This window comes from Lagopus muta, chromosome 4, assembly GCF_023343835.1.
Source record: "Lagopus muta isolate bLagMut1 chromosome 4, bLagMut1 primary, whole genome shotgun sequence".
In the NCBI taxonomy this organism is placed as follows: domain Eukaryota; kingdom Metazoa; phylum Chordata; class Aves; order Galliformes; family Phasianidae; genus Lagopus; species Lagopus muta.
In genome coordinates, this window is record NC_064436.1 from 8,827,331 (window position 1) to 8,852,275 (window position 24,945).

A 24,945-nucleotide genomic window follows, 5' to 3' on the forward strand; every position below is an offset into this window, starting at 1 on the left:
TTTTAAAACTATTATTATTATCTAATAATACTAGGACAAAGAGCAAGCATAATGCACCATCTTTGCACAAACACACCGAGGGGCAAAACAGGATATGAAAGCATAAAGGAAGTTGTTGCTAGTCACAACGGTGTCTTTCAGACACAACTAGATATTTAGTAAAAAAAAATCCAGGTTTGGTATGGTAGTACTGCTCTTGCTCTAGCAGGTGGTTTAGGATTATGAATTATTATCAGTTTTTGCTCTTAGAGTATGACGTGCATTTCTTATTTGCCCAGGATAACCAGGATAAAATAGCATTGGTGTCCCTGTAGATAAATGAAGTACATCTTTATAAGCTTAAGCAACTTACAGGGGCATCTTGAATTTGGATTCCATGGACTCATCACCACCCTCAATACAAACTGCTAAATTTTTAGATTCTAATGGAAATTGTAGCTTTACTGTTTCGTTGATCTATATAATTATACAACCTATGAAGTAATGACTTAGAGGAATATATATATATATATATATATATATATATACATATATATATATATATATATACATACACTGAGAGAAAAGAGAAAGAGGCAGCCCCGGAGGGAAAGCAATAAAAAAAAAAGAGGGAAAGAATTTAATGCTGTTTTCGTAGTTTCATATATACAGGCACAAATAACAGTTAACTTCAACTGTCTGGTGCAGATAAGAATGCTAGATGACAGAGTGCTAAATGCTAAAGCATTAGGTACACCCTCCAACAAGCGTTATTTTATTCCAGTTTTTAAATTTACTTCTTAGTTTGAGAGCTTTCAGAGAGCTGATTTTCTATCAAGGTAAAGCTGGGCCGTGTAACAGTTGGTACTTTGTCTCACTGCTTTGCAGAAGCACAGAGCATTTCATCAAATACAACATAGGCATTGAAATACTGACTCTGTATTTTTTTTATTTTTGAATATAGATTACTGTCGCATAAGTGGCCGAAGGGAAGGGGCAGATCCTGGAGCTACCAGTGCCTTCCACGTTTCTGATGGCCATGCTGTGAGGCCTGACTTTCATGGCAGCATTTCAACAGCGTGAAAAACCTCTTACCATCCCTGGGAAAGGTAAGCATCATTTCTAAGATAGCTACATCAAGTTTAGTTCTTGCTTGGATCACAAAACTAAGGGGTGAACCCCACTCTCCCCATCTCTCCTTGGACCTGTCTCCCATCCTCTGCATGGACAGTTGCCCTAGGAAAAACATGAAAAGGGATGGGAGGAAGGCAAGATGGCTTCTTTCTCAACCATCAGAAATACTTTCTCATTTTTTTCTCCTTTTTCTTTCCTGTGGCTTGAAAGGTAATATTCAGTAGGTTAATGACTTATTCCGTATTGAGGATGCACAATTCATGTGTGAGAAAAATGTCACAAACACTATGTTAATTCCTTTTCTCCAGAGATGGGAAGAGAAACAAAAATAAGGGATGTGTAATATCAGCCATGGGGTAATAGTGCAAAATTATAGAGCTTAGATTCTGTTTTAGATATTTTTTATTCCTGTAAGAGACGCAGCTTACATGTATTATCTCACTCGACAGTAATGGGAATTTATTAATTGTGAGACATTTCATTTTTCCTTCTCTGGTTACCAAAACCACATCCAGACGAGACAGTAGAAAGTTTTTCTGGCCAGGTTTACTGACGATCAGTCTCTGCTGTTCCTGTAGCTTGCCTGGTTGTAATGCTCAGCAGGGAGCATGTGTTCCTACATGCTTTCTGAAATATTAATACACAAAATTGTTCTGAGGTTTCTGATAGCAGCAGATTGGTTTCTTTGTGGTTTTCTGATTAGGGGTGTATTGGTGATTCCGAGAAGCCACTGGCGCCAAAATGGGTTAAACCTAATAAGGTTTTGAAAACTGATAGCGTACTTTAAGAGTTCAGAGTCACAAAGCTGCAGACCTGGCTGACCCCAGCAAATTACAGTGTTTGTTAATGTTCTGTTATAGACATCTTATAGTTAGGCCAAAACAGATATATTAAGTGAAAAATTGACTTGTGGTTCACAAAGACAGGCTTGCCTTTATGCCTTGTTTCTGACAGTTGTTTGACTCAGATGTAAAAGGAAGCACCGTGGCTTCTGTTTTTATCAGGGCTCTTGGGAATGCAGCCTTCAAAAACATTAACTTCAGCTTCCAACTGAAGAAACGTAATTGCCTTAAAATCTTTATCATCATAATCTTACACAATATGCGCCCCTTGGGAAATCTAAAAACAATTTAAGGAATGGAAGGCATGGGGAAAAATCCTTTCACTTTGAGCATGGTGATTATAATCATATAAGCTTTTAGAATGAGTGCAACTGGAATATAAAGAAAGAGTGATTAAAAAAAGCACTAAAATTTATATTGTGCTTTCAGAATCAATGTTAATTAAATGAAGTGGTGGCCAACTCATGGCTTTTTAAAATGAATCTTCTTTTTAAATATTTAATGACGATAAGTTGGCTTAGGAACATTTCTAGTGATCTTTTGAGAAGGGCTTTAGTGAAATTCCGTTTTGAATCAGGATGAGTTGACAGCTTTAGGAGTCCAGAAACTGAAGAGGAAAAAGGGATTTTTATCATTAATGAGTCTAAATGAATACAAATAGTGGACAGACGTAATGGACCCATGAGTCTTCTTACAATCTTGTTACACTCTGAAGAAGATGTCTGAATTCCCCTGCTTCTTCTACTAAGTATTATACTCCTATACTAGGCATAGGTCAACACAAGAGGGTTCAACAGTCGTCAGATTAAAAGACTGAGAAAAAAAGGAGTAAAGGCTTAAGATATCAATGATACAGACTTTGTTTTAGCTGATGTTCTCAAGGCACAAACCGTAAGGGCTCTGCTACTCAACGAATGTAGCATATGCTGCAACATTTACTCACTATTTGCGGAAGTTAGATTTAAAACTTGTGATATGAAACAATAGCTTGAATAGGCTGAACACTCAATTTTGGTAGCTTTTAAGGCCTCAAATTTTTTGGTCCTGACAGGACCATATGAAGAAGCCTACTCCTCAGAATAGCAGCTGTGTTGCTGGGGAGAGAAGATGGACCTCCCTCTCCACTGCCACAGACTAAAGGGATGGTTCCAGTGTAAGAGAGAAACAGGAGCACATATAGAAGGAGTGGGAGGATACTTTCAACACCATCTTTGGAAACATGATGAGCCAGGGGCCACCAGGCACTGCCTGGACTGCTAATCACTTTAAGACATGTGCCATTGCTATACGTTATGAGCTCTCAATACATTTTCTCTCAATATGTCACTGCAGAGGCAATTAATTTAGATGCAAAATTCTCTTCATTAAATAACATCCTGACATGCTCCTTTTAGGAAATGAGATTTCAAGTACTGGGAGTAAAGTGAATAGCTTTTGATGATTACAGATGGAATTTGAGTGTAAACTGGGATCAAAATCTGGGAGTTTCTGTTTGATAGTGTTTGCTGGTGCCCACCTGATTTAAGAAAATGAAAAAAATACTTTGTGGGGTATGGATTTTCCAAAAACAAACAAACATACAAAAAGCATATTTGGTGAGATTTTTTTTAACCATTTGTAACCATTTTAAGTTTTGACACTGGCCTGAACTCCTTGTAATCATTTACTATGCCAGTGGCTACAGTATCACTGCTGTCAGTGGCTGCCTGAAGGCCTAATTCCATCAATGATCAAAAAATATATATGCTTTTTTCTGACAGTGCTTCTAGGGACATAAACTGCCACAACTAGCCTCAGTGAGGAAGCTTTCAGCTTAGTTTTTACAAAATAAGGTCTCTAATCCTTATACTAGGTAAATTTTAGGAGAGAGAAGAACTTGTTCCACTAAAGGCAGTATAAACACTCTCGTAACAATCAAAAAGAGCTGAGAAGTCACTTCTCTTTAGTTTTACTTCTCTATATTAAAGTTATGAATAAAGAGAAGTTTTAGAATAGTCTGTAATTTATCAGAATATGCAAGGGGTTCTTCCTTTGTGTTCTAATTCTAAAAGCTAAGATACAAGTGAGAACAGTTTATTTTTTAGAAAAAAATAAAAGCATTCAGAGATCAAACAAACAAACAAAAAAAAGTTACAAGTGAAAACTGAGCTCTAACAAGAAAAAGTTAAATAGAGATGTACAGAAGAGATAACCAATTACACAGAACACCTTGAAGTCAAACCACTATTATTAGATCAGTCTAATGTTCATACATCAATACGTTTCCCTAGCAGATCCACTTCTGAGAATGTAAAAACAGCAGGATAGTGTTGTAATGAAAGATAAGATACATGTGTTGACACAGTATTCAATGAGTGGCTTTTCACTCCTCTAGGTTGCAAACTGTAAGCTGAGCAGAAACAATAATGAACTAATTCCCTTTGCCTTCTTAGAGCCTTGACTTTGCAAAGTATTATTCTCCCCCTTTTTTAAGTGTATTTCTCTCTTCTCATTCTACTGATGGACAGAATTAAGACTGCTCCAAATATGGTGGCTACTCAGAATCTAGTACTACTTTTAGACAATGCAGTACATGCCAGTAACTATCACATGAAATACAAAACCATAAATTGAAGTAAAGTTGTGTTTTAAACTGTAAAATCTTATTTTGGGGAAAATTAATTTTAGAAGTTTGTATGTAAAATTCTTATCTATTCCTGCCTAAAATTATGTACTGTCATTTTATGACTGGATTTTTACTCCTAGCTCTTAACTGCTAGATACTCTCTAAGTAGCATTGCTACAGATCGAGTACTGTGAAGTAGAATAATGGCAGCTCAGTAACAAGCAATGAAAAAAAAGAAAGAAAAAAAGAAAAAAAAAAAGGCTGTTTCACAAAGCTTTAAAGGAGAATGAGAAAAGAAGTTCCCTGCAGTTTCTCTTAGGGCTTAGTGTAGGATTTCATCACAATTTTTTTCTTCTAATCTTCATAAAAAATCACAGCCTAGCAGGAGCAACATGAGCCAATGCTACCTAGAAATAATGTACGTAAATTAATACTTTAATGCTTCAAGGAGAGGATAATCTAGTGATGTAATCATGCATTCCAGAATACCTGAATGCTACCTGTGTAATGTGCATAAATTAGATATCACCACTTTCAGATGCTGCTCTTACCTTGTGCAAAAAATTTAATTTGAAAAAGACCCAAGTTCCAATTCCTTCATGTATTTTCACACGTAGTAGACAGCATGTGAATAGATTAGTTACTATTCAAATAAGCATAGGTATCAAGACAATTCTTACTGGTTCAATAGCCAAGTTAATTTTGGTAATCTTTGGCCAGAAGGTCTTGAATTCTTTTAAGTATAATGGACCAAGTTCAGCAAAAATAAAGGCAGGATATTTCCCACTTTGCTGAAGATAATTAGGAATCTCTGAACAGATAGGATAAACAGGATTAAGAGGTCTCAGGCAGAGGAATTAAATGCGCACGTAGCTCTCACATTTAAAGAAGGCTTCAACATTAAGATGCTATATAAAAAGTGCCTCCACTCAACAACAAATGAACAGAGGGATAGCTGTGGTAGCCATGGTCTGAGAACTGCTGGGAAACTGAACTCTTCAAATCAACTAATTGCAAGGTTTGGCAGCAATGTTGATGGTTTTCCAGGAGGAAGTGAAGTATCATACCTGCACACATTCTTACAATGGATGAGTATGTCCCATTTAAAGTATGAGTTTAAAGCATTTTCTCTTAACTTTTGAAGGTGCTTATCTTCCGGGGGGGGAGGGAAGGGGGGGGGGGGGGAAATAAATCAATCAGATTTGGAACTGAACATTCTACTAGGCAACTTTCTAAGAGAACAGACATCGCCTGTTTAAGATGGGCAGATTATTTATTTTCATGGCGAAAAGAAGAGAAGCAAAATTGATTTCTCGAGCGAAGCTTAGCATTTGCTTCACAAACATTAGGATGGGAATGAATATAGTGACATCTCTTTGGTTTTCAAGAAGTGCAAAGCATTCGTTAGACATAGAAATGATTCAAAATTATTTAGCAAAACCTTTTTTATCATTTATTTCCTCTTTGTCCCTGTATAGCTGAACTTCACGAAGAGCACGACTGGTTCTTCTACTGCTATAGGGGCTCGTATCAACACGTGATCAGTTCAACTAAAGAAAAAAAGAAATCGAAATGCAGTGTTCGGTAAGAAGCATAAAGACTTGCACATGCAGCAGATACTCCCTAAACGGGCTTTAAAGGAAAGTAGACTGTGAATCTGAATCTGTAAGTATAAACAGCTTTAGAAGGGTCCACTAAAGTGTATGCTTGTATTGCAAATGACAGTGCTGATCAAAAGAACAGGATCTCTTCTCTTCCCAGGAAGAGCTGCAATGAACTGATTGGAATTTCATTTTGAGGGCATCTCTGGTCTCAGTTGTCTTCCCTGATACATATTCTTTACTAGGAGAGTGGTTAGGCCCTGGAACGGGCTGCCCAGGGAGGTTGTGGATGCCCCGTCCTTGGACGTGTTTAAGGCCAGGTTGGACGGGGTCCTGGGCAACCTGATCTGAATGTGTATGTTTGGTGGCCCTGCTAGGCAGGGGGGTTGGAACTACATGATCCTTGGGGTCCCTTCCAACCCGGGTGATTCTGTGATTCTGTGATTTATATTCAATAACTATTGTGATGTTAGTGACATAATCCCATCAGTATTTCAAATTTTCCAGTGCATTCTGTGCTTGATGTTTGGATATATACATGCAGTCACCAACAGGAAAAGATATTTTTGAAGTATACTAGATATATTTACACAGCACCTTGTAACCTAAAGTATTTTAGTAAGTTTCAGAAACTATACATCTTTGGCAGACTTAAAATAATCCTGCACCAGAAAGGTGTGCAACAGCTTGGCAGCATAGAAAAAAACACCAGACAAAACCTTACTTGCTCATATATGAGAATATTTGTAGTGGTTTATTTAGATGAAATATTTTTTACAATTTTTTTTTTACAAATGTTGCTGAATTTAAAAAAAAAAAAAAAAAAAAGGTAGAAGTTCATGCTAACTGAAGAAGTTCATTATTTCTTTCCACACGAACCCCAAGTTATTTATGTGGTGTTCAATCAATTTTCCTTTGAAGGTTGAAAGCTACAGTGGAGTATGTCTAGATGAGGTTCTGGAGTTCCAGGAAGTCTGGAGAGAAGATTCATTGTTCAGTTGGATAGATGCAATTCCACTGCATTAAATTAACTTCTTTCTTTATTCATACTAATGTATGAAAAATATTAGTATCATTCTTGAAATCTTATCAATCCCAACTTATTTAAGCTAGCTGTTTAGTTCTCTGACTCCTCGTTCCTGTTACTTTTACTGTCAGCTGCTAAGATGCCTGCATTTCCAGTTCTGTGGAGTAGTACCTGAATTTTAAGAGACCTGATAAAGGATGCTATATCCTAATTCACAAAAAAACGCTGTGCATATAATAGAAGTGTCCAGTATTGATCAACTTTTAAGTTATTAATTATATCAACTATTAAGTTATTGTATTATCAGTAAGTATTATACTACTTACGATATTACTGTAGATACTAAGTTTATGCAAAATAGTGAGATTTGTGAGTTAAAAGTCTGGAAATTCAGGTCTGACACCGGGACATCACATTTGCATAAACATCAAATACTGAAAGAAGGTAAAAATAAGTGGAGTACTAGGGGCTAAATTCAATTACCTTTTAGGTATTGCTGTGAATTTAATTCATTACTAGAATTAAAGTCATGCAACTTCTCACCACTTTAGACTCAAATCTTTGGATGTTTAACTGTCTTTAGCAGTTCATTCGCTGAAGCCAAAAAATTACCCTACTGCTTTATAAACAGCACTTTAAGCAATCTTTGTCCTAGCATTTAAGTACAGTAATGCACAGCTTTAAAAGCATATAATTATGCTACTTTTGCTGAATTACACGGTGAGCAATGAATTATTATTTTTTTAAAAACACAATATGAAGTTGGATGCTACAAGTGGAAAAAATGAAAATATTTAGAACATAACAAAGTCAGTCTTCCTCTACTAACCCACAAGAAGTATAGATGGAGATAGTCATTTGAGAAATCTGTTTTAGAATCCTGGGCTTCATCTTTCCTGCAAACCAAAGTCGGTATTATGACCATAACTCAATGAATTGCCTCTAATTTGAATTTTCTGTTTCCAGATTACCAAAATGGGCATGGTAAAATTGGTACTCAGGCTTGATCAGGACAGAAGCTGGTGAAACCACTGACAAACACAAAAATGTCTGCAGATGGATCAGCTTCAAACTCTGCATGGTCGATGCAGATGACAGATACAAATGCTTCTTTACGCTGGGTATAAGGAAAATACTATTTCACTCTGGGAGAGGGATACAATCTTCCAAAAGCTGTGGTGACCACGTTGCTGGAGACAGTTTGGAATTTCCTATCTCTAGAGTTTTCCAATTCTGAGCTACCTGGAACTAGAGCTGACCTGATCTACTGTTCCTTCCAACATCTCCATCATTCTTTGAAATCTACATTAGACTGAACACGATTTTACTGCAGCACATCTTGGTTATGATCCTAAATCACACATGTATCTCTGTTTATCAAGTAGCCAATCTTTCCTGATGCCAATGACCGTAGAAGAAACTCATGTCCCCAGGCAATTCCTCAGATGACTGCTTCCAGCAGAAGGTGGAGGATGAAAAGAAGTCAAGTTTTGGTAAGTGGAGATCTAAAAAGCATGGTATTCATCTGCTTATCCCTCCTTGCCAGGAGTTGTTTTGAAGTGCTACATTTAAGCAACCAGCCAACCTGTCTTCTCTTTTGGATGATGATAGGATGACATTCAGTACCATTAGAAAATCTTTCCACTTTTAAAATCACTTTTTGCAAATCTGAAAAAGAGGAAAATTAGCTCTTAATGTTCAGATTTTTAAAAAAGGACCATTTGCAAGCAGCTACTGATCAACAATGTTAACTTCATAGTACATGAGCTCTTTGATAATTACAGCATTATGTTTTCCTTTCTAGTTGTATGGGAACTGCTGAGTCAAGGCCTGAACCTCTGATGGATCAACTGAGGTGAGCAATGAGTCAGCCAGAGGAGCACAGGTAAAGGCAATTCCTGGGTCCACCTCTCCTAGACCTGTTTAAGTGCTGGCTACCAGTGGGGAAGGATCTCTTCTGGAGATCGCCTCTGTTGGTGTTTTGTGGGTGAGCCCAGGATAGGGGTAAGCCTTCCATTTATTCTCTTTTATTATCATAGTCTACTTTGCCTAAATCTGTTGTCTATTTTGTGCTTATAGCATCCTAATATTCTTTGATTATACACTAGTTGACATAACTTTAAAGCAAATTAACCTGAGTGATAAATTTGGTATTTTTTATGTACTGTGTTTTCAGAGATACAGTACAGTGAGAGTCAGTAGCTGGTGAGATTATGAAGTTGTGCAACAGTCGTCTGCTGATACATACATCACAATACAATAGCTAAATCACCAATTTCAAAATGAGTCAGGAGCTCTGAACTGCAGGTCAGACTGAAAAATATCACCCTGCGACTTCATCACTGTAATGTTGTCCAGCAATGAGGCTCTGAACCTTCTTCTAGATAATGAATTTTAAAGAAAACAGTTTTTATTATTGTTGCTGAGAAAAAGTGGAAATAATGTTGCAAGATCAGTAACGTTGAACTAAGAAAATAAAAAGGAGTAACACTGATTGTTCACTAATTACCAGAAGAAAACAAGATTTTCATGCCTGTTTTACATTAAGATAGTAAAAGCCTGCTAAAACCTTCAGACGAAGCACACAAATCCTGGATTTGCAATTCCATGATATATGTGATAACTCCCTGCACACATTATTTTGTTGCCAGCTATTCAGATCCCTGCATTTTACTTCTCCCAGATGCTGTCAATCCACAGAACTATTTTAAAAAGTGCTTGATTGCAAGCTCTGCTGTAGATTTAACCTTAGTAGTTTAGATAGACAAAAAGTCTGACTCTCACAGACAAAACAAAACAGGGAATATTTTAGCCCTTTACAGAAAGCACTAAACCATTTTACTAAAATCGATACTGCGGAGGATACAGTATCAGGTTTTTTGTTTTCTCTCTCTTTCCTCCCCCATTCCCCTGAGAGTACTATACTGAACAGTTTACTATCTTGCTGTAGTACAATATTGTAATAGTAAGTAATATGTCAAAGCTATGTTTTGGAGCGTAGTAACACTGGGATTTTATATCAGACCACAGGTTTCAGAATAATCAATGTATATTTATAGTGACTTAATTACAGTGATGAGGTATGTTTCTGCTGCCATGAGGAAAACTGACAGGAAAAATATAGTATCAATTATATATAGCATAACCCAGTACAGTTTGGCAAAGTTTGCTATTAAGAAAAACCATTTTACCTCAATGAAAATAGATTTTTCAATAAGAGGCTTTGGAGACATACTGTGCATTACAACAAGCATAGAAACCAAACCCGTGGAAGTAATCATCTCACCTAAAGCAAACAGCAAGGCTTTAATGAACTGATATCTGGTTGAAACTCACTTGGAGACTTGGACAAGACTTTCTGATATGCTCAACCTCATGCCAGACCTGAAAAAAAATAAATCTAGTTTCACACTGTAATATTGATACTCCTTCTGAAATACTTCAGGGATGTTTTTTGAAGTTGAAAGTGTCAGATTGATATTAGAAGTATCTACTTTGGTTTCTTTTATTAATTTGTTAACAGCAGACCACAGCAAGATTAAAGAATTTTGTTGTTCACTGAGGTGACGATAACTTTGAGGTCCGTAACTTTTCCCTTTGACAAGGTGAAGTCTGGTAGCAGAGAAAGTGTGCAGACTGAGATATTCGTATAATTTAGCTGCCTTTATTTATTTAGAAGTGAATGGAACTGATTATGAAAAAAGTAAGATGTGATTATTCTTCTTCTGGATACTTATTCTGTAAAAAAGGAGTTTCACATTTTCCTCACTATCCTAACATGTCACTCTTGGTTGTCACCCAGTTCTGTGTTAGGAATTTTGGCTTGTACACTACGTGGATTACTGGCCTATAGGAAGAATCCTCTTAAGAACAGAGAGGAAAAAAAAAAAAAAGAAAAGAAAAAACAAAAAAACACCGAATACTGTCCATATTTTCTATGGCACATTTACTCTGTACAACACTGCACTGGACAGTGAGCACAAGGAAAGGAGAGTCAAGTGTTCATCTCCTTCTACATGCCACTTTTCTTATGCAGGCCAAAAAGAAATCTAAACTCAAATAACAGTGGCAAAAACACTTCCCTGTGATATAAGAGATACTGCTTCAAAGCAATCTAACTGATTGTTGGTTAGCAGGGATCTGAGCAGCGTTTTTCGATATTCCTGAGGAGTGATTTGCACTACAGTGGCTATCCAGGAGGATTTCTCTAACGTTTTTAAAATTAAGTTTTATTAATTGGTTATAAAAGCAGACAAGATTATGCCGACCTTGGAGACTGACTTTCTATGTTAAATTCTTTATGGAAGTTCCCTCTCAGACAATTTCAGCAGAAGACAGTAAATTGAGCGTCATTTTGATATAAATGATTTTATATTCTTCGAGGAAACTTTTGGGGAGAGATGCTTTAGAGAGCAGCCAATAAGGCACTTTAGCAAAAGTAAAATACCATTACCAAATTGCCAATTTAAAAAAAAATCAAAAAATGTTATTTGAAATATTGAAACAATGTTTTAAGAATGTTGAGATGGCTTTGCATTGTTCATTTATTTATTTTGGTGGGGGAGTGCGTGTCAAAAACACAAAATATAAATACGCTAGAAAGCTATCGTAGTCACAGAACTTTTCACTTTTTTCTTCTTAAAAATATGCGCTTAAACCTGAATGGAACCCCCAAAAAATAATATCAGAAGACTATGAATCATAGAGATGTGCATTAATGTAACATTAACGATTTCACTGAAACATGAACATCAATAAAATGTAGTAGTGAACTAAACGTGTAACAAAAACATTTTGCCTTGATGTGCAAATGTGACTTGTCAAAGTAAAAAATGATTGTCAAAGATCTAGCAAAGAAGGAGGATCAGAATGAAACCGACTCTGAAATTGGCCTCTAAACATCTGTAATGATTTTCTCTTTTTGTTTCTTCTTTACCCCTTACTGATCCTACAGCCAACCGAGAGTTTGAAAGAGAACTGTGCATTTTATCTATCCTTTTTCTGTATTTCCAGCTTAGTAATCTTCTGTTATTTCAGTAACAACTCTCATGCTAAGGGAAGGGCCCACATTCTCCATCTAAACCTGCTTATCCCATTCCACTTCTATTTATAAAGCTGTCTCTTGGAAATGAGCTCTGAAATGTTCTGTTCTTTATATTTTGGAATGAGGAAAAGAAATTTTACAAGTATTATGAAACAGTCTGCAAGTGCAATCTGAAATATGCCTAGTTTGTTTGTTTGCTTGTTTTTTTAAAAAGCAAATGTATTAGTGATATTAAATGAGATTGAGTGGGATAATAAACATCATCACCTTTACAATGGAATATCAATATCCCTTTTCTCTTTAAACATGAGTTGAACAAAACACAGAATTGTTAATAAAAATCATGTTAGATTGTTCTTTTTCCTTCTGTTTTTCCTTCCTCAACATCATATACATAAAACTCTGATGAAGCACTGTATACAATATATGAAAATTTCATGCCTTAATGTTTCCGCTTACTGTGCGGTTAAGTATCGTAACACCAATCCTACTTGCTTTCAGATTTGCAGTTGCTTGTCATCACCTCTCTGTCCAGGATGCTGAAGCTTCCTTGGAAGATGAATATTTACTCTAATCGCCGTATTTTTGGCCTGAAGCTTTGAAAACTCAGGTAATTTTTTAGTTTGCTGAAGACTTGCTGCTTTTTGTTGTTGTTGTTTTCATTATTAATATTTTTATTTGGGAGGAAAAAAGACTAGCACCTTTGTTTGATATCTGATATTCTTAAAGTTTCAGAAATGTGCTTGGAAAATTTGTATGGTAGGCATAATGTTATATCCATGTGTGATGTTATATACAGATTTGAAATGTATTCTCCAGGATTATTTTATTTTTCTGCTAAGAGTTTGTGTCACTGTTCTGTTTAGGATGTAACATACTCTAGAAAAGAATACAAACATTTGGTCAAGCAGTTATAGTGGTAGCATAAACCTCAACATCTCTGGTAATTCTATACTTTTCTGTGGACTTATTGCACAACCCTAGAGAAGTCATTTTGTCTACCAGTTGCAATTCCATATTTGTAAAATGAAAATAATAGTAGTATTCCTTTCTGTCAGTGGGGTGCTGTAAGAGATGCAGTGTTCACAGGCATGAAAACTACATGGCTGTCTTAAATACATGAAGAATGATAGATTATTTTTAATTAGCAAAGACATTTTGTGCATGCACAGAAAAGGAAGGGTGATTCTATCATTGCTGAATTTGTCAGCCTAGAATAGAGGCAGCACAAGTCCAGCTTGTGGCACCTGAAAAATGAAAGGAGGAATGTGATTCATGGAAGCCCTAAAATGATGCATGCATATTGACATTGCAAATCACAGGGCAGTAAATATTGGTGTCACAAATAAAGCAGACAAACAAACAAACAAAAAACCAATAACATAGCGTCAGTTTTATGGAACCTTATCACAGTGCTCTTTTCTCATGTGAATGCATTTTGCATGCATTATACTTCTGAGAAGAGCCCCTTTTCTGTGTTCTCTAAAGATTATTCTTTTACTCGGTGTTGAATTGTGCATATCCTTTCCTGAAATCATTTTAATCTTCCCTCTCAAGCACGGCTGCATCGAAATGTATATTACGTATGAATCCTGCTTTCATGGAACAATTACTCCATTTTGATTAGAGAAGTGCCCATGAGATCTCCACAAACTGAAGTCCATTTTAAATAGAATTACTTTTGATGCAGACCTGTCTCTTCCTGTGAGATAAAGGTCTCCTGAGATTTTCTGACATCTTTTACCACTTATGAGCAGCTTATTTTTTGATTCTGAATCTAACTGAAGGACTGGGGTGAGGGAAGGATATTCCAAAGCGTTTTCATCTATGTAAAGGTAGGGGAGGAGAGTAGGGTTATTTCCCCTAATGACACGATAATAAACATTGAATATGTATTTTCTTTTGGAAATAATATAAAATAAAGATAGTATAACAGTACGCAAGACCATGTTGAATGAAAGGTTTTGCAATAGATAAGGAAAAGAACTGTTTCAAGCAAGATGCAGAAAGTAGAGGGAAATCTTCTGCTAAAATTTTCCCGATGATCAAGTTCACTTTTCTGGCATTGCAGGAAAATTACTTGTGTGTGTATTAACTATCTAAATAACAAATAAGAACACAACTTTGTTTAGTTCTTCTTTCTTCTTGTATTTTTTGGTAGCAAGTGAGAAGTGCGAGATTTATAATATGAAATGGGGGGGCTGTCCTATATGTAAGAAAAAAAAAAGACAAAACAAAAACAAAAACAAGAGGAGATAAAGATTGAGCAATAGAGGAACAGTATAAAACAACATGAGGATTTTTACTGCTTCTGTGCTTCTTCATATTCTCTCTCTATTGAAAGAAAAAAAAATAGGGAAAACAGTCCTCTGCATTAGGAAAGAAGGAATAAACAAAAAAAAAAAATGGGCATGCTTTTTGAATATCTTTTAATTTTTCTCTTTGCTTATGTTTTTAGGTAGTATACAGCAAGCTGATAGATCCAAAAGAAACTGATAGAAGCAAAATAGATATCTGAATTAGAATTACACGAATGAAACATGCTATTTTATATGTTCTTGCAGAGAAAATGTTCTTTGGTTGTGGGTTCTTGGCTGTGTTCAATGACCTTTCTCTACTGTCCAGTCATAGAGCATTTGAAAGACAGATTTCATCTACAAGAATGCTCTCATAGAAGCAGAGAGTTGAGCACTTTTCCATGCAAACAGTATCTCAAACGAAAATCAATTACAAACAAACGCGCATGAAAAATCAAAACCCATTCACAAATAATTTGCGGGCAGTCAAAACTACTAAATTCACTGAATAAACTGATCACTAGTAATAGTCTATCTCTAATTTGGAATGACACCAGCTGTCAGCAATTTACTGAGAATTCAGATTTTGGTATAGAAACACTTTTCACTTCATCCATCATAGTCTGACACTAGTGGTTTGGAAGATAAAGGAACCAAAAGTAAATAAATTCTGCTTGTTGCCTAAGGCAAGACTTAGTGTGTTACTCAGCTTGTTGCATTATGCTTCATTTTAATGAACTTTTTAATGAAATTCACTTATTTGAACGATCTGTTTAAATTCTTATTCTGTGAAAGAATAAAACATGTTTGTATGCCTATAAGTTTAGAAAGAGTGAGACTGCCGTATTAGAGGAACAGATTGCCCAGGGAAGTGGTGAAGTTAACCTTCCTGGAAATTTTCAAGAAATGTGCAGATGTGGTACTGAGGGACATGGAATTAGCAGGCGTATCATGGTGATGGGCTGATGGATGGACTAGATAATCTTACAGGTCTTTTGCTGCCTGAATGATTCTATATTGCTAAATCAGAGGTCAAGGTATCTCTTGGCATACAATTAGTGTTCTCTCGATTATCAATAAATGAAACCAATTTAACTAATGTAAAAAACTAAATTAATTAAATACATCAGGTTTTTCGTTGTGTGTGTTTGTTTGTTTGTTTGTTTTAAGGTAGCAGTAGGGACAAGTATAGGTTAATACACCAATTAATACACCACTGTGTGAAAGAAAGAATGGAAAGACAACATGGAGCATTTGTGACACAGGGAGATCAAAAGGAGGGTGAGGTTTCAGGGATATCTCTACCTTCTCTACCTCCTGTCAATCACTCTTCCTTGCTTAAGTGCAAAGATAAGATTAGGTAATAAAATTTTGAAGAGTGTTTTTGCCAGCGAGGTTGGGAAAGGTTGCAGTAAGTAACATTCGAAATTTTAAAAAGCTTCCATTTGGCCAGTCGTCCTGATGGTGGCACTCTTCACTTTTAGATGCAGTCCCACCTGCCACATAACGAACAATAAACACGGTTGATTTAATGTTCTGGAAAAGGTAATTTAAATACAACCTTCCCCCATTTTTTACATGCTTGACTCAAAAAAAAAAAAAAAAAAAAAAACCAGCTGTATAAATGTGCTATTTTAAAAATAATGAATTTTAATAATGACAGAAGGAAATCATGTCATTCCAATCTCAAACGTTCTGTAGTCTTCTCTTTCTCTATATTTTTCTCCTCCCACTGTGAATGGCTTAGAGGACTGTTTTTCCTACTCAGTGCTTTTATTTGATCCGTTCATTCTCTTTTTTTATCAAGATAAAATGCTTCTGCAATATTCACGAATTCAGCTGCAGTCCAGGAGTGGGAGTAGGGTGTTGTTTTGGCACTGTTCCTCCTGCTGAGCCCCCTGCTCAAGTAGGGAGTATAATCACATTTTAGAATTCAATGGGCTCTAAGTTGTAGAGGTTCTTTCAGTTTTTGTTGATGTTGGTTCTTGTGGGCGGAACGTGTTGGTAATGTTACTTTACTTCATACCTGTGCCTCAAGGGAAAAATGTTCTGAACATGACAGGATTTTACTGATTCTTGCATTTCTGTATTGCTTCAGATGTTGAGTCAAAGCTACTTTAAGATATATAGGTCTGGAAGTTAATGTCAAAACTCTGAGAACAGTTTGAAGGACAGCCCCAAATTACTGTCAGAAGATTAGAAATTGCGTGTTTTTATATGCATGTTCCCATTTACATGTTGAAAATGACTATGTTGAAATTTGCATATATATTGGAAATTCTCAGAGAAATTAATCCTGCTCTCGGACAGCAGTTCAGTTTATCCCTCTACAAACCCTTGTGCAGATCAGCCAAACAGTTTGTCTTGTTGAGTGACTCAGACTAAAGAGACGCACAACCAACCCAAGTACATCTAAACATATATTTTAGCCTGAAATATAAGTGGTAAGTCTCTCTTTTCTTGCCTTTCAATTCTGTCCCATAACACGTGAAAAAAAAAAAAAAAAGGGAAAAAGCAGAGTAGTTTGTAGCCTAATTGACAGCAGGGAACTACTGAAAAGTTGTTGCCTTTATTTGATAGCAGTATTCCACAGCCTCTCTCAGTTTTAGAGAAAGGTTGTGATGGCTGTACAGATAAGTAAGGAAAAAACAAAGCTTAGTCCAGCACATTTACAGTGCAAAAGATAGATAGGCAAAAATATAGAAAAAAAAATGTTGAAACGTGTAAGGGAAGAACTTACCTAAGTATCAGTTATATGTTGTTAGTATTTATTTTTCATTTGAAACTAAAGAGGTCAGTGAGGAATTTAATTAGAAAAAAAAAAAAAAAAAGAAAAAAAAAAAGAGAGAGAAATAAGAAAAGGAACTTAATTGTTGCAGTCCATCACTTCCCTCAACATGATTAACAGATAGCATTTAGTTGGCCATAAGACAGAGGTGATTTTCGAGGAAGTGTTTGAAAGATATATCACTTATATAAATTGTACCATGAAAACAAATCATAGATCACTCTTTTTAAGTTATAGTCTACCAAAATAGTACAGCCAAAGAAAGGTGACAGAGGTATTTATCAATTTGAATAGCATTATATCTGTGAATAATATTGCCAGTAAGTTTGGTATCAGCCATCTTAAGGAATATGTGGTAAAAACTGGTGAAAGGTGAAAGCAGCTGACTATTAGCAGGTACAAGAGAAGATCATCTTACAGTGTTTTTCTAAGAAGAGCCACTGGCATGGGAACAAAGAATGGCAATCAAGCAAGATGATTTGGAAAAAAAAAAACAACAAACACAACAGTTGGCTAGATTAAAATATACAGAGAATTTAATGTCACAACTACTAATGGAAAAGAGAACATATATTTCTATCAGGAAGCAGCCATTGAAGTGAGAGACATAAAATCTGGTTTGGAGAAAGGAAAGCATAAAGGGCAAATTCAGGACAAGAAGATTAGATGTTATAGCTGAGAAGGTGAAATGAAGAAAAGAGACTGAATGGTGGACTGAGTGACTATCTGCATCTTCTTTAACATCAGAGAATCTTCTTAGGAATCAGCTAAGGGACAGAAAAAAACTGATAACTGCTGAAGTCTGAATAGAAACATGAAACATGAGGTTTCCTCTCTGGAACAGGCTGCCCAGAGATGTTATGTGTGTCCTTCTCTGCAGATGTTCAAAACCTGCACAGATGCTTATCTGTGCAACCTGGTCTAGGGAGCCTGCTTTGGCAGGAGTTAAGCCAGGATAAGCCCCAACAGCGCAGAGTAGAGGAGCAGGATCTTCTCCCTTCACCTGCTGATCAACCTTCGTTTGATGTGGCCTGGGATACGGGTGGCTTTACTGGGCTGTCAGGGCACGTTATTGACTCATGTCTTGCTTACAGTCCACCAGTACCTCCAAAGTTTTTTTTCAGTAGGGCTGTGCTCCCTCCATTCATCCTCCAGTTTGTATTGGTAGTGGGAGTAGCCATAACCCAGATGCAAGGACTTGGACTCAGATTTGCTGAATCTCATTCACCTGGTCCCCTTGCTGTAGCCTATCTAGGACTCTCTGAATGGCATCTAATGCTCTAAGCAGTTAATATCTTGTTTCTGGAAATAATCTTTTAAAGATACAAAATGCAGCTGCTGGAGTAACTTCTGCTGATGTTCAGTGGGTCTTATGTGGCTTCCTAATGAGAGATAGGATTTCTTCTTCCACTCTCTGAGCAGAAAGATGGCGGTAAATTCTATCCAGGTGATTACAAGACTTGGTCTAAAGATACATTTTTAAAGTTTTCTTTACAATAATTTTTATTGCTTTTCATGTGCTAAAATAATCTATGTTTATAACACTGTATATGGTCAGTAGTTTTCCATCTAAACTTCATCTTAACAAACGAGGATTATTTCTGCTGTCCTTGATATGTCTTAGAAAAACACAATGACCTTCTTAAAATAATTTATCTTCAGTATTCTAAATAGATGTACTGAGTGCAGCTGTTTCCTCATATCCAGAAACTAATAACGCCGCTGCCATCCTCTGCTTTTCATTTACGTACACTTACCTTACATTCCTGCACATCTCTCTCTGCATCTGCCTGTGTAAGTCCTTGAAGAATAAATTGGGAAAGCCTGTAGTCAGTAACAAGTATTATTTAATTGCCCAGAACCAGGTAACAATGTTTGTGTGTGACCAGTTGCAGGAAGGATGTAACTGTCTAGGTGGCTGATAACATGCAAGGCAGGTAGAGATTGTTTTTGTGTTCCCCTGATGGTATCCAGCTGCACTATTTGCACAATTCCTATTGTGTTTGCATTTGCGTGTGTGTGCATGCACAGCTGGTTAGTGAAGAATGCAGGCTGTTACGTATTTAAGAGCAGTAATCTTATCTCACTTCAGAAGACGTTTCTTCCTCTTGCTAAGGAAGGATGCAGTTCTTGGCAGCACTGTTGCCAGATACCCTAGAATGGCATAACCAAATTAAAAGGAAACATAACTGATATCTAGAGCTGAGAAGCCCAATATGGCATGCTTAGTACCTGTCTCTGTCATGCTCTGGTGAATTTTCTGAGTCCTCATTTGCCTGAGGAATATAATTATACACCTCCTCCCTCTACTTATCTCAAAAGCTGAAAGAACTGTTGATAAGTAATACCTTATCATTAAAAATAAATAAATAAATAAAGAGTATCTCACTTTTGGCTGAAATATATCCTCACGAAAACTACCTAGCCTTGATCTCTGCAAAAGATTACCACTGAGAGATTTCTAGTGTCTGTATATCTTACAGTACACAGAAAGATGTAATTTTTGTGGAAGAATTGGAAGATTGATTTTTTTTTTTTTTAATTATTATTAATCTGAGTTCTGAAACAGATGGAAACAGTTGATACATAGTTACTCACCTTTCCAGTAGATGGTAGTACAGATGTGCTTAGAAGTATTCAATTTGAGACTGAAACAAGCAGGATGTAGACATTTTCATGTACTGAATACCAAGGAATTTTTAGCTGTATCAGTTTTTAAAATTAAGTCATGTGAAACTGCTACAGGGAAAGAAAAAAAGAACATTGAGACTGTTCTTATTCCAGCCACTGATCTTTAGCAAACAGCTACAAATTTTGTTTTGATAGAACACTTGGTTGAAATACAAATATTCATAACTGAAGGACAGGGATCTCTATAAACCATTGACACTCATAATGATTTACTGTTATAAAATCTGAGTGGTGGTGCACTATAGTCCCACTGAATTCTAAAGCTTGTGTCTGTTTCAGACTGTATTATAAGCTGCATGAATACTTTTTTTTTTTTTTTTAAATTGGGCTTGACTTAGCAGCATTGGAAGAAACAAGGATAAAAAACCTTTATATGACAAGCTGTACAGCTTTTCCCTCACAGGTTTGTTGCACTTGCATATGCTGATTTTATCAGCACTAACTAAACATTCAGACAATAACAAATGCTGCTCATTAATATTCTGAGTATGCAAGCTAAATATAAGGCACGTAAGTTGGAGATATTTGTAGAATGAAATATTGCAAGTTGTCTACAAGTTTAATTTTTTTTTACAATATTATGCCCATTATATAAAAAAAATATAAACACAAGAGCAGCTGAAGGAAAGAAAAAGGACTGGATTGCAGTTTATATGATAACTGAAGCTCAGACTGCATTGAAGCTATTTTAATTATGACATAAATGTAAGAAAAAATGAAATGTCAAAAAATGTCTGCTACTTAGCACATAAATTTCTAAATATTTCCAGTTGGGGAATATTAACATATGGTCTGTTAATAACTACAGAATGTTTTCATAAATCACATCTACACGTAAATTCCTTGGGAGGATTTTAGCCACAGTTATTGCTACTAGCTCATTTCAGAGCTGCATACACGTGTAACGCTATACACGCTCCGTTTAAAATAAATCTCCATAATCTTTCTGAACACTGGTATTACCAGTGACAATTCATGTTAGTCAGTAATGCAGTCACATCACCCTTGAAGCCCTACGGCACTATTATAAAACCTTAATTAAGAATATATTTATAAATATAAGACTTGCAGGACAGATACAAAGGAGCGTAAAAACATTAATTTTCTGTTTTATTGGTCTTGCCTGATATATTACAATGATTACCACTAAGGAGAGTCTTATGCAGGATTTACACCTGAGGGAAAAGCAGGTGGTTCATTTTAAATGACACACTCAAAAAATCAAGATTGGTAGCAAGGCGGAAGGGGAATAATTATGTGGAAGACTAAAGATGCTGCTCCCGTAATCTGTTTCCAGCAAAAATAGTAGAGATATGGAAACAAGAGCTTCTACCTTCTGGATTATGTCAAAGGAGAAATTGTCTTGACAAATGAGAGAAAACTCCCATTTAAAATCTTCCTGACCTACAATACAAGAGAAGGTTATGCTAATATGTTAAGGCACAGGCCTTTACTAATGGCTGAGCTGAAGACAAGGCAGGATAGCTCAAAATGAGAATCAGTTTTTTGTACTTCTTTCTCCCTGAGTGACTGAGAAACACTCATTATCCTGTCCTAGGTTATCCTATTATGAATGTTCTTATCTTATTATAAATGTTCTCTGATATAACTGATGCAAACAGTGATCTCAGAGAGGAAAGTATGAAATTCGCATCTAGCACAAAAAGGACAAACTACTTCTCTTTTAAAATAAAGGACAGCAATTGTCTTGAGCAGTACTCTGTTCTTATGAAAAATCATGTCAGTATGTACTCATACATATATATATTTCACTCCCAAATATGCCTTACTTCTGATCAAAGCCAAATTTTGACCTAAATTATTCTCCGTGCACTTTTCCAATAATGATGAACTGAAAAAATATTAATCTTTTTAAAGCACTTTGAAGCCCTCTGCTCTTTTCAGCTGACAAACCATTTGAAGGAGCCTCAGTCACATCAGGGAAGCTTGTCAAACTCATCACATGGAGCCCCTATAAAGCCAAATAAATATGTGTCATAATGTATAAAATTTATCACAATATACTGTTTTTAGGAGTCTTACTACAACAATAGTGAATGACTAAGCCATCTCTAAAAGGAAGAAAAAAAAAAGCAGTTAAACGATCAATAGAAATAACAAAAGTAAGTTCTGTATATTTCCTTTTTCTCCTGTTTTTGTTAAAATTGGTGTGACAGAAAATGAAATATTTCTTGAAAGTATTCCTGTTGCAGAAATGTTTTCAGGAGGCCTCTCAGGCTGGCTTCTTTGTGTCCAACGTTGTGTTTATGCGTGATGGTATGCAGTTTCACTTCACTGATCATCTGTAGCTGCAAAACTCTAACCACTGTAACTGCTTCTGAGACCTCAACCTTCTCTCAAATACAGCTATAATGTACCTGCTGAAATTATCAAAACTTGTAGGATGTAGTAGTTGCACAGGCAGGATCAGAGATGCATTTACAAACATATTTAATGGCAGTTTTGTAACAACTCTGGGGAATGAGGTTGAAAAAAGGTACTGATATTGAGCCTTCTCTGTTTTGATTTCCGTGCTGAGCGTATCTTCTCTCTCTTTTTTTCTTTTCCGACTGACAGTCAGAGTGAACATGACTGCACAGAGGAGCGCGTACAGCTTTCACCTGGAAGGATTTTCCTGGATGGAAAGAACATTTTGGCACAAGGGGCAAACCAAGACTCATTACATTTCCATGCCCCCGAAATCTTGCTCTCTTGGCAGCACAGTAGCTAGTCCCAGTCTTGACAGGAATACAAGCAAATAGAGCAGCCTCCAGGCTAGTGTTTTGGGCACACTCTGGAAGGCTGATTTGAAATCTTCACCGTGAGGCAGAAGCAGCACTGCGGTCCTTAACTGCTTAGCTGATATGTAAAAAGTGCATTTCTTTTATATCCTGTAGGCAACCTTTACTCAGTGTGCTGTTTTGGATCTCCAAAAGACATGCTCAATTGCCCCTTTGCTCTTTAGGTTTCCTTTTATGGTGTTTTGGTGTTTTGTTATTACTGTTTTTAAATTGTATCTAAGCCTAAGATAAATTTGATTCCTGCTCACAGTGAATTCTGGGGCACAAGGCAGCAATCTTTGGATTCACCGACCCTGGGGGTGTTCAAGGAAAGACTGGATATTGTGTTGAGGGACATGGTTTAGTGGAAGATATTGGTAATAGGTGAACGGTTGGACTGGATGATTTTTTTAGGTCTTTTGCAACCTTGGTGATTCTATGATTCTACTTCCTTTTTCTTCTAAACAATTTATATATAGTATACTTTAAGATCTCTTTAGTATCTTTTGGTTAACAATAGAATCTACATCTAAGCACACAAAATCATACAGAATAATTTCACTAACATCACACAAGTAAAAAAAACCGAACAATATTGTAAGTCAAGTTAAAAAAAAAACCAAATAATATTGTACTATCTTCAAGCTGACTTAAGGGGTCAAACTCTATAACCACAAGTAGTTATGAAGCAGGTATGTTTATTCAGCGCTGTATATACATGCTGGATGCAGGGGGGCCAGTCCTTCCAAGCCCACATGATAGATGCAGATAAACATCTTTATTTATAGAAGGAATACATGCATATTAGTAGCATCACTAAGAAAGGAGTGGTTATTATAATTTCTTCTAGGAATTCATTACAGTATTTCATACCCATTCTATGCCCCAAACTGTATGCCTAATTAATACCTTTATGCATGCATGCAGCCTCCTGGTGGTCATCCCAGTAGCTGTGGGGATGAAAGCCATGTATTTTCCTCGCAGCGTACCTCTGACTCCAGTGTAGTTTGAGGAAGTATTCCAGCTTCAACTGGTTCAGTTGCTAGGATTTGGCTCCTTGGACCAATCCGTAGGTTCCTTGGGTTATGGAGAATGTACCCCACATCTTTCCAATTGTTCGTGCTCAACTACTTATACAATTTTAACAGTATAACAAATTAGCCTTTCATTCAAAGCCTACTCTCCTAGTGTTCTCAAACAAAAGAGGCCTTAAAATAAATTGCACGTAGTATGATAATAAAGACCATATAAAATGGTAAAATTTTAAACTCTTTATGAATTTCCTGAAAAAGCAGAGATATGCTCGATTAAAGTATGAGAAAAGAGAAGTAATCACAGAACAGAACACAGAGCTAACATTATGCATAGTGTTTGCTAACAGAGAAAAATATTTCAGTGTGACCAAAATAGCTCTAAGTGTCTATGTCAGTGTCAAGGCTCTTTTAATCTCATTACAAAACAGTTTTGAAAAAAGTCAGTTCTTCTCTAAAAAAAGGTATGCTTGAACTCTCTGTGAAGGTCAAGTTTTCTCCCTGTGTTTACTCAACAGCTGTGATATTCTGAACTGGTAATTGGTAACAGAAGATTCTAGGATTTCACCATGATACTAGTTAGCTTATCAATTTGCCTCGTTCTTTGCATTTAGATGTGTTAAAATTTTAAACAACCATCTGATTTCTAAAAATTGCCATAATAAAATCTGGTACTCCAAAACACATTTATATACCTAAACTCTGTTTGCTCTTCTGGATTGGTACCAATTAAAAATTGTACACAATCACATATTTAATGGGAAGACATAATTTTCTGGTATATTTAGAAGTACATAGCCTTATGACTTAAAAAGAATATGAAAATAAATCTTAGGTCGCTTAAGAAGTAATCTTACTACAAAGTATCACCCTGAGATGTTTTGTAGGACAGTATAGCCATTAATAATTATTTGTTATTGTATATATGATGTATGCTTAACTCTAATGACTTATAATTTTTTTTAATTTTTTTTTTTATTTTTTGGCACTATGAACAAATTAGCTTTGTTTTCCTGGCACACTTAGTTGCAAGCCCTTCATTTCCATTTAGCTGAAAACTGAAGGACAAATCAGTGATAACAGAATCAAGCACTTGGGTAGTCAGCTAAGATTCTTGTCTAGGAGC

General features: G+C 36.1%; 2 long non-coding RNA genes across 2 annotated transcripts; one reads left to right on the forward strand and one right to left on the reverse strand.

Annotated features, from left to right (window-relative positions):
• Positions 1-949: 949 nt before the first annotated feature.
• LOC125692418 (uncharacterized) lies at positions 950-22,683 on the forward strand. The gene is made up of 6 exons (XR_007376642.1): positions 950-1,088; positions 6,039-6,144; positions 8,155-8,681; positions 8,993-9,043; positions 12,734-12,842; positions 22,590-22,683. It is a non-coding gene; the product is annotated as an uncharacterized LOC125692418 (long non-coding RNA).
• On the reverse strand, positions 8,677-22,602 carry LOC125692416 (uncharacterized). Its single transcript, XR_007376640.1, has 5 exons — positions 21,923-22,602; positions 19,916-20,056; positions 19,075-19,141; positions 10,475-10,572; positions 8,677-8,856 (listed from the first exon to the last, which is right to left on the reverse strand). It is a non-coding gene; the product is annotated as an uncharacterized LOC125692416 (long non-coding RNA).
• Positions 22,684-24,945: the final 2,262 nt, after the last annotated feature.